This window comes from Triticum aestivum, chromosome 1A, assembly GCF_018294505.1.
Source record: "Triticum aestivum cultivar Chinese Spring chromosome 1A, IWGSC CS RefSeq v2.1, whole genome shotgun sequence".
Taxonomy (NCBI): Eukaryota; Viridiplantae; Streptophyta; class Magnoliopsida; order Poales; family Poaceae; genus Triticum; species Triticum aestivum.
This window is the reverse complement of record NC_057794.1, coordinates 486,171,299-486,179,879: the sequence shown is the minus strand read 5'-3', so window position 1 is coordinate 486,179,879 and position 8,581 is coordinate 486,171,299.

Genomic DNA, 8,581 nt, shown 5'->3' with positions numbered 1-8,581 from the left:
ACTGGATGAGCGCTTCTTCCTATTTGGAGTCGAGCGTCGTTGAGATGTGAGTCGGAGCAGCGTCGGGGTCGGTCGGGTGAATGTGAGCTGTCTTAGTTTCACCGGACGATTGAAAAGCAGATTCTGAAGCAGGCTTCTTGGCTCGTAGCAATTCACTCAGGTCAGCAGTCTTCTGGTACTCTTGTAGCTCAACAACTACCATCTGAGCGTCAGCAATCTTCGATCCTTTCTGAAAACACTCCTCTACTTTCTTCCGATTGCTGGTAACGGTGATCACACCTCTGGGGTCGGGCATCTTCAACTTGAGATACACGTAGCACGGTCGAGCCATGAAGCATGCATAAGCTGGCCGGCCCAGAATAGCATGATAAGCACTTTGGAAGTCCACAACCGCAAACATCAACTTTTCCTTGCAGTAATTCTTTGAATCACCGAAAACCACGTCGAGAGCAATCTGGCCGAGTGACTCGGCTTTCTTTCTAGGAATGACTCCATGGAAGCTCATGTTGCTGGCGCTGATCCTGGACATCGGAATGCCCATCCCTTTCAATGTTTCAGTATACAATATGTTCAGGCCACTGCCACCATCCATCAGGACTTTGGTCAGTCGTGTGCCTTCGACAACTAGGTCGACCACCAAAGCTTGCCTCCTAGGGGTGGCAATGTGTGTAGGGTGATCGGACTAGTCGAATGTGACGGCAGTCTAGGACCACTTCAGATAACTGGGTGTTGCTGGAGCAACCATATTCATCTCACGGTTGATGACTTTCAGTCGACTCTTGCTTTCGACATCAGCAAAAATCATCAGGGTGGAATTGATTTGAGGGTATCCATCGTCGCTATCCTCTTTGTCCTCAACTCCGTCCGACTCTTTTTCCTTATCTTTGGGCTGTTTGCCCTGAAACTGCTGGATCAGGAGCCGGCACTGTCGAGTGGTATGCTTTGGGTAAATAAAATTACCCTCTTCATCTTTCTTGGTGTGGATGTGACATGGAAGATCCAAAACATCATTTCCATCTTGATCCTTGACTTTCTTGGGCTTCCAAGGGCCTTTGGGTTTACCCTTGAAATTTTCCTAGGTTATGGCCAGGGCCTCCCCAGGGGCGGCTGGCTCGGCCTTCCGCTTCTGCTTCCGACTGGACTTGCCTCCGGTTTCCTGGGCGACTGCTTTCTGCTTGCCACTCCAGAGTCGATCTTCATCTTCTCCGTTAGCGTATTTGGTGGCAATCTCCATCATCCGATTCAGGGACATTTCTCCGGTCCGACCGAACTTCAGGTTCAACTCTCTGTTCTTGACGCCTTCTTCAAAGGCACAAACTGCTTGGTGATCCGGTACGTTCTCAACTATGTGATGCAAAGTGATCCACCTCTGGATGTAATCCCTCGGAGTTTCACTCGGCTTCTGTACGCAAGACCGCAATTCTGTAAGGCCTGCGGGTCGCTTGCATGTTCCCCCAAAGGTTGTGACAAACACTCGAGAGAGATCCTCCCAAGTGTAGATGCTGCTGGGTGCTAACTGATTCAGCCACTCTCTGGCCGAGCCCTCTAACAGGAGAGGCAAATGCTTCATGGCCACCTCATCATTGCCACCGCCAATCTGTACAGCCACTCGGTAATCTTCGAGCCAAGTGTCAGGCTTAGACTCACCGGTGAACTTGCTCACTCCAGTCGCCAACCGAAAGTTGGGAGGAATCACTGCGGCCCTAATTGCTCGACTGAAACACCCTGGCCCTGAAACACGTACTCTGCTGCTGGCAGGCGCATCCTTGTTCTGGCCTTCCCGATGAGCCCTGTTCCTGTCAACCAAACCTTTAACGAGGACAGATCTCGCGTCAAAGCCTGGATCCCTGGGGTCGACTGGAATCCTCTGCCCAACGCTATGAGGGCGTTTGTCATCTCGATGTCGAGGCGCATATGACCCACTCCTCGGGGGAGGGGTTGGCACTCGACGTCGATAATCACGATCAGATCGGTGATCATACTGCTCATTCCTCCTGTACTGATCATGTCGGTCACCATGTCCCTCACGACTCGGGGGCGACCTCGGGCTGTGAGCCAACTGGACTGTATCTGTTGCAACGGATCGACTGTGGATCCTATTCCGCGACTGAGAAACAACGGAATTCTGGTTTCCCGCCGCCCGGAGCAACGCTCTGATCTGTAACAAGCCCCTGCCCGCCTCCGACTGGGAGTGCTGAATCGATTCTGCTATACGGGCGGCGGCGGCCAAATTCTAAACTGGGGTTCGGTATACCTGCGTCGGCGGGAAGAGCTGGCGTCGACTAGACTCGGGAGCCCGCTGACGCGCTTTCTCGTCGAGTGCTCGCTGGAGATTCTCCAGTCGAGTGCGCTTGGCCAAATTAGCCAAGCAAACGTCCTCCAAGGCCCGGGCCTCGGGGGTCTCTCCGACGATAGGAGTGCAGAGTGCGTCCATGTTCCAGCGGCGAAGCTCCTCTCACTGTAATGACGTGAGAGGTTCGGGGAGGTACTCATCATGGGGATGCGACGGGTCACCCCCACCCGCACCTCCATCAGCGCGAGGGAAACCGGGAGGACTGTGCTTTCCATCGACCGCCAGAATCTCAGCCGCTGGGTCGCTGCTGTCGCACTCGGATGCGGTTTCCACGGAGCCAGTCGACAGGTCGAACATGCCGCAGAGAGATTCGTCAGGCTCGATTGCCGCGACTTGCGGGGCGGCCGACTGGCGAGCCACGGCATGCCTCACCCACCTCTGAAGTCTCGACCGACCGGAGCGCTTGCGCTGGTGGGAGACAAAGCGGGGAGACGATACGGGGGCCGACCGATACTGGGTCGATGGCTGCCGCAGGAGGACGCCACGAACGCATGCGCGGAAATGCGTCGCGCCGCGGACGGGGAGCGCGTCGATGTCGAGTGGCACCTCCTGAAGCAAGGCGGAGTCGTCGGCGATGAACGTGAGCGCGCCGAGGCGGATCTCGCGGCCCTCCACCAAAACTCTGCACGAAACCATGATCAAAGGGATCAGAAAAATCGCAACTTCTCCAATCAGGCGCTAAGATTCCTGCCCTACGGTGGGCGCCAACTGTCGTGGTTCTAGCTCTGATAGTGATGTAAGGGGGTATGTATGGAGAGGCTAGATCTCAGCTATTGGGAAGTTGTAAACACACCAAGATGTACGAGTTCAGGCCCTTCGCGGAGGAAGTAACAGCCCTACGTCTCGGTGCCCAGAGGCGGTCGATTGGATTACTGGCGCGTGAATAACAGAGGTGCGAACCCTCCATACTGAGGAGGGGGGTGGCTTATATAGAGTTCACCGGCCCCCTCCTGCCCTCAGTAGTGCAGGGTTTAAGGTACATTTAAGGTTGGGCGTTACTGGTAACGCCCCTAATAAAGTGTGATAATGACCATAAAGACTACTTAATAGCCGACCGTTCGCCTGCGGAGTGACTTTAGGTCTCCTGGCAGTCGAGTGGTTGGCTTCATGGTCGAGTGATGGCTTCATGGTCGAGTGTCTTGAACCCGTCGAGTGGGATACCTTCAAGTCAATTGAAAGGTGACTTCTCCTAGGGATGTCCCAGGGTAGGGCTCTTTGGACAAGCCCGTGCCCTACCCTTGGTACATGGCTTCATCAGCGTCGCCATCGAATTTGAAGTGCAGGGTGCACCACCGGCTCACGCCGCGCGCACAAGTAGACATTTGCCAGCCGCGGGTCAGGACCGCATTCCCAGAAGCGGAGACCTCCAGCGAAGCCCAGGAGGCCCTGCTCCAGCAACCATCTGCCTGAAGCCAGAGGCCACCCCGAGCGCCGGCCAGTAGTTCACCTATGAAGAAACGGGGGAGCTGGAGCCAGGTGCTGGTCGGGTCCGCCGACCACACGACAAACTCCGGCAGCACCTCCGCCGAGCGAAAGCGCGGCCTGGGGGGCCTCGCGGCCACGGCGTGCCTCCCATCGGCAACCGGGCGCTCACCACTGCGCAGGGAACCGCCTCCATGGCCACGGGCAGCCACTACGGGGACCGCGGGGTGCTTGCGAGGGCGGCCCCGGTGGGGAGTCTGGCCCTGCCGGACGAGCTTTTCCTTTCTCCACGGCGGAGAATCTCTTCAGTGGAGCCATGGGAATGGCGAGTAGCCAAGTAGAAGAAAAGGAGTAGCAGGAAGGGATACGCTAAACGAGGCTCGCACAGTCCCGTACTTATAGCTGGAGAAGGCCAACCGCCGACCACCATGATCGCAGGTAATCATGACCCATTTATCTGCATGCAGGGACTTGTCAAGTCATGCGGTTGCTGAGGCATCATGGGGAAGCGCATACGCCCACGTCCAATCTGTCGCCCCGCGGCGCCCAAGGCCGCAGGCTATTGGGGCCCGCGGCGCTTCGCGCTTGCCCCTTCGCTTCTCTGCTAGGCCCTGCCTGGGCGCGCCTCGGGCCCGGGGGCTACTGTCGTTGTTCTGGGAACGGTGGTCCCCAGACTTGCCTGCCTGCGACCTGCGGCGTGGCTCGAGTGGGGGCCCAGTGCGGCCCAGCTTCATCAGCTCAAATTCAAGACCCTCGTGAGGGGCCAAGCCCTGCGGGGCGGACGACAGGAAGCTTGCTCAGGAGCAGCCTCATCAGGCAGGCTCGCGAGGAGGCGGAGAGATCAAGGCAGGGGCACCTCACAAGGAGCCCATGACGCAAGCCATGACGATCGTGATCAGGCGGGTGCCAGGCGGGCACCGGCCTGTGTAGTGTCCTTGTTTCCCCTTCGGTGCAAAGGGAACAAGCATAGTCCAAGGCATCTAGCAAAGGTTACCATTCTTGTGCAACGAGACCAAGACCAGTAGAGCGGCAGGATGGAGGTCACCGTGGAGCCCAAGAAGGCGTCATCACCAGTGCTTTTGGCAGCCGAAGACCACCTTTGGTCAGGATAACTTGTACTAGATGTTCCCCTTCAAAATGGCCAATTGTTGGCACCCTTCCCACTCACATTTTGGGAAGAGGACCAGGGCCTCTATAAGTAGGACTAGCCACCATAGAGGGAGGGGGATCCAGACCGAGTAGAACACACCGCACCAGCTCAAGAACACCTCTCGCGAGGCCGTTCTTCCCCCTGTATTGTTCTTCATCAGCCCCTGAGGAAATCCACCACACCACACACAGGATTAGGGTATTACACCGCATCGGTGGCCCAAACCAGTATAAACCTTGTGTCCTTTGTGTGTTCTTCTTTCCAGCCTAGATTTCTTGCGAACCATAGAAGCGCGAGTCGGTAGGGGAAAGATCTCTGTGCGCACCCCAGAGTTCGAACCTTAAGGGTTTGCCGGAACCCGAAATCCGACAGTGTCCAATTGTTTTCATTTGTCAGCATATTATTCAATAGGATTTCAGCTTCATCCGGCGTTCTTTCCCTGAAAACAGAATCAACAAAACTCTCCAGGTAATCTCTGGAGGCATCGGTTAGTCCATTGTAAAAGATATCAAGTATTTCATTTTTCTTAAGAGGATGATCAGGCAAAGCATTAAGTAACTTGAGAAGCCTCCCCAAATCTTGTGGGAGACTCTCTTCTTCAATTTGCACAAAATTATATATATCCCTTAAAGCAGCTTGATGAGCAGGGAAATATTTAGCAGAGAAGTAATAAATCATATCCTGGGGACTACGCACACAACCAGGATCAAGAGAATTAAACCATATCTTAGCATCACCCTTTAATGAGAACGGAAATATTTTAAGAATATAGAAGTAGCGAGTTCTCTCATCATTAGTGAATAGGGTGGCTATATCATTTAATTTAGTAAGATGTGCCACAACTGTTTCAGATTCATAACCATGAAAAGGATCAGATTCAACCAAACTAATTATATCAGCATCAACAGAGAATTCATAATCCTTATCAGTAACACAGATAGGTGAAGTAGCAAAAGCAGGGTCAAGTTTCATTCTGGCATTTAGAGATTACTTATTCCATTTAGCTAATAACCTCTTGAGTTCATATCTATCTTTGCAAGCTAAAATAGCTAAAGAAGCTTCTTGATCAAAAACATAACCCTTAGGAATAACAAGTGATTCTTCATCATCACTTTCATCAGTATTATCAGATTCAATACTTTCATTCTCTCTAGCCCTAGCAAGTTGTTCATCAAGAAATTCATCAAGTGGCACAGTAGTATCAAGCATAGAAGTAGTTTCATCATAAGTATCATGCATAGCAGAAGTGGCATCATCAATAACATGCGACATATCAGAACAAATAGCAGAAGCAGGTTCAGGTGTCGCAAGCTTACTCAAAACAGAAGGTGAATCAAGTGCAGAGCTAGATGGTAGTTCCTTACCTCCCCTCGTAGTTGAGGGATAAATCTTGGTTCTTGGATCTTTCATGTTCTTCATAATGATAAGTAGATATAAATCCCAAGTGACTCAAAGAATAGAGCTATGCTCCCCGGCAACGGCGCCAGAAAATAGTCTTGATAACCCACAAGTATAGGGGATCGCAACAATTTTCGAGGGTAGAGTATTCAACCCAAATTTATTGATTTGACACGAAGAGCCAAAGAATATTCTCAAGTATTAGCAGCTGAGTTGTCAATTCAACCACACCTGGAAACTTAATATCTGCAGCAAAGTGTTTAGTAGCAAGGTAATATGATAGTAGTGGTAACGGTAGCAAAAGGTAACAATAGCAATGGAAAAGTAAATAAGCGAAGCACAATATATGGAAAGCTCATAGGCAATGGATCTGTCATGGAGAATTATGCTGGATGCGGTTCATCATGTAACAGTCATAACCTAGGGTGACACAGAACTAGCTCGAATTCATCAATGTAATGTAGGCATGTATTCCGAATATAGTCATACGTGCTTATGGAAAAGAACTTGCATGGCATCTTTTGTCCTACCCTCCCGTGGCAGCGGGGTCCTAATGGAAACTAAGGGATATTAAGGCCTCCTTTTAATAGAGTACCGGAACAAAGCATTAGCACATAGTGAATACATGAACTCCTCAAACTATGGTCATCACCGGTAAGTATCCTGTTTATTGTCACTTCGGGGTTAACGGATCATAACACATAATAGGTGACTATAGACTTGCAAGATAGGATCAAGAACTCTCATATATTGATGAAAACGTAATAGGTTCAGATCTGAAATCATGGCACTCGGGCCCTAGTGACAAGCATTAAGCATAGCCAAGTCATAGCAACATCAATCTCAGAACATAGTGGATACTAGGGATCAAACCCTAACAAAACTAACTCGATTACATGATAAATCTCATCCAACCCATCACCGTCCAGCAAGCCTACGATGGAATTACTCATGCACGGCGGTGAGCATCATGAAATTGGTGATGCAGGATGGTTGATGATGACGATGGCGACGGATTCCCCTCTCCGGAGCCCCGAACGGACTCCAGATCAGCCCTCCCGAGAGGTTTTAGGGCTTGGCGGCAGCTCCGTATCGTAAAACGCGATGAATTCTTCTGTCTTATTTTTTTCTCCATGAAACACAATATATAGAGTTGGAGTTGGAGTTGGAGGAGCTCCAGGGGGCCCACGAGGTAGGGGGGCGCGCCCCCACCCTCGTGGACAGGTGGTGGCCCCCTGGCCTTCATCTTTCGCGAGGATTTTTTATTATTTCTGAAAAGTTGCTCCGTGAAGTTTCAAGTCATTCTGAGAACGTTTGTTTCTACACATAAATAACACCATAGCAATTGTGCTGAAAACAACGTCAGTCCGGGTTAGTTCCATTTAAATCATGCAAGTTAGAGTCCAAAACAAGGGCAAACGTGTTTGGAAAAGTAGATACGACGGAGACGTATCACTCACAAAGCATATTCATGTTCATAATCAGAGGGGTATTAATATGCATAAAGGATCTGAACATATGATCTTCCACCAAATAAACCAACTAGCATTAACTACAAGGAGTAATTAACACTACTAGCAACCCACAGGTACCAATCCCGGACTTGGAGACAAGAATTGGATACAAGAGATGAACTAGGGTTTTGAGAGGAGATGGTGCTAGTGAAGATGTTGATGGAGATTGCCCTCTCCCGATGAGAGGAGTGTTGGTGATGACGACGATGATGATTTCCCCCTCCAGGAGGGAAGTTTCCCCGGTAGAACAGCTCCGTCGGAGCCCTAGATTATTCTGCCAAGGTTCCGCCTCGTGGCGGCGGAGTCTCGTCCCGAAAGCTGGCTTGTGATTTTTTCCTCATCGAAAGACTCCATATAGCAGAAGATTGGCATCGGAGGGCCACCAGGGGGCCCACGAGGTAGGGGGCGTGCCCAGGGGGGTAGGGCGCGCCCCCACCCTCATGGGCAGGGTGTGGCCCCCCTACGGAACTTCTTGTGCTCAGTATTTTTTATATATTCTGAAAATGATTTACGTGAAGTTTCAGGACTTTTGGAGCTGTGTAGAATATGTCTCTAATATTTGCTCCTTTTACAGCCCAGAATCCCAGTTGCCGGCATTCTCCCTCTTTATATAAACCTTGTAAAGTAAGAGAGAATAGGCAATATATTGTGACATAATGTGTAATAACAGCCCATAATGCAATAAATATCGATATAAAAGCATGATGCAAAATGGACGTATGAACTCCACCAAGCTTAGACCTC